General features: G+C 44.4%; 1 protein-coding gene across 1 annotated transcript in view; it reads left to right on the top strand.

Moving 5' to 3' along the window:
* Window positions 1-1324: 1324 nt before the first annotated feature.
* The window catches only part of jak2b (Janus kinase 2b), a 55357-nt gene continuing 54391 nt past the window's right edge, over window positions 1325-2290 (top strand). Inside the window, exon 1 of the mRNA XM_080530633.1 lies at window positions 1325-1463. The gene's annotated coding sequence lies outside the window, so the exon portion shown is untranslated. The remainder of the gene's footprint in view (window positions 1464-2290) is intronic.

Raw genomic sequence — 2290 nt, 5'->3', positions numbered from 1 at the left:
TAGCCAGGTAACATAGATAGTTAGTTATGTCAGACAGACAGACACATGACAGGGTAGCCAGGTAACATAGATAGTTATGTCAGACAGACACATGGCAGGGTAGCCAGGTAACATAGTTAGTTAGTTATGTCAGACAGACACATGGCAGGGTAGCCAGGTAACATAGATAGTTATGTCAGACAGACACATGGCAGGGTAGCCAGGTAACATAGATAGTTATGTCAGACAGACACATGGCAGGGTAGCCAGGTAACATAGATAGTTAGTTATGTCAGACAGACACATGACAGGGTAGCCAGGTAACATAGTTAGTTATGTCAGAAAGACACATGACAGGGTAGCCAGGTAACATAGTTAGTTATGTCAGACAGACACATGGCAGGGTAGCCAGGTAACATAGATAGTTAGTTATGTCAGACAGACACATGACAGGGTAGCCATGTAACATAGTTAGTTAGTTATGTCAGACAGACACATGACAGGGTAGCCAGGTAACATAGATAGTTATGTCAGACAGACACATGGCAGGGTAGCCAGGTAACATAGATAGTTATGTCAGACAGACACATGGCAGGGTAGCCAGGTAACATAGATAGTTAGTTATGTCAGACAGACACATGGCAGGGTAGCCAGGTAACATAGTTAGTTATGTCAGACAGACACATGACAGGGTAGCCAGGTAACATAGTTAGTTATGTCAGACAGACACATGGCAGGGTAGCCAGGTAACATAGATAGTTATGTCAGACAGACAGACACATGGCAGGGTAGCCAGTTAACATAGATAGTTATGTCAGACAGACACATGACAGGGTAGCCAGGTAACATAGATAGTTATGTCAGACAGACACATGGCAGGGTAGCCAGGTAACATAGATAGTTAGTTATGTCAGACAGACACATGACAGGGTAGCCAGGTAACATAGATAGTTAGTTATGTCAGACAGACACATGGCAGGTTAGCCAGGTAACATAGATAGTTATGTCAGACAGACACATGACAGGGTAGCCAGGTAACATAGATAGTTAGTTATGTCAGGCAGACACATGACAGGGTAGCCAGGTAACATAGATAGTTAGTTATGTCAGACAGACACATGGCAGGGTAGCCAGGTAACATAGATAGTTAGTTATGTCAGACAGACACATGGCAGGGTAGCCAGGTAACATAGATAGTTAGTTATGTCAGACAGACACATGACATGACAGGGTAGCCGGGGTACATAGTTATGCAGATTTGCGTTGCTTTGGTAGCTAGTGTATCACTTATCTGGAGGGCGGCTACAACTTCATGAATGGGTAAAATGGAGAGTGGTCACACTTTCCGATACATTGACACATGACATTTCACGTGGATAAACCTGTTTAAACCTTGTCAGTCGGATAAAGCGAGGAGAATATTGATTGGAGCTGGAGGTGTTGACGCCCTGCTAGCTGGCTGAGCTGCTCCAGGCATCAGGAAGGTAAGTAGCTACTGCAGACAGACAGCAGCACAGATAGAAAGGTAAGCAGCCTAGCCTAGCCTAGCCAGACAGACAGCAGCACAGATAGAAAGGTAAGCAGCCTAGCATAGCCTAGCCTAGCCAGACAGCAGCACAGATAGAAAGGTAAGCAGCCTAGCATAGCATAGCATAGCATAGCCAGACAGACAGATAGAAAGGTAAGCAGCCTAGCCTAGCCAGACAGACAGACAGCACAGATAGAAAGGTAAGCAGCCTAGCCTAGCATAGCCAGACAGACAGCAGCACAGATAGAAAGGTAAGCAGCCTAGCCTAGCATAGCATAGCCAGACTGCAGCACAGATAGAAAGGTAAGCAGCCTAGCCAGACAGACAGCAGCACAGATAGAAAGGTAAGCAGCCTAGCCAGACAGACAGACAGACAGCAGCACAGATAGCCACTGTTTGTAATCGTTAGCTGACTTGGCTGTGTGTTTCATGCAGCATAAAACGCAAGTTTGTATTGGCCATTTCATGGTAGCCAGATAGATATTTATGTCTAAATTCATTGCAATGCAAAAGTGTTTGCTCCGAATGACGATATAGCTTCAGCAATGGGGATTATTTTATTTTTTTGCTAGCGAGGGGTGTAACTACTTCCAGGGTCGGACTAATCCTTGCAACAAAAACGTTACATGAAACGTTCAATGTAAAGTAAACAGTATTGCACTGGGCGTGTAAATGATACTCTTTTAAATATCGTTGAATAAAAAGTCCTCAATAAATACGGTGAAATAAGAATACGAAACTGTCGTTGGACTGTGTTTAACGACGGTGCAAGGAAGTAGAACG

The sequence above is a fragment of the Nansenia antarctica genome, assembly GCF_963989245.1.
Source record: "Nansenia antarctica genome assembly, chromosome: 5".
Classification (NCBI taxonomy): domain Eukaryota; kingdom Metazoa; phylum Chordata; class Actinopteri; order Argentiniformes; family Microstomatidae; genus Nansenia; species Nansenia antarctica.
The sequence above is the reverse complement of the archived record's forward strand: the minus strand, read 5'-3'. Positions and strand labels throughout refer to the sequence as shown.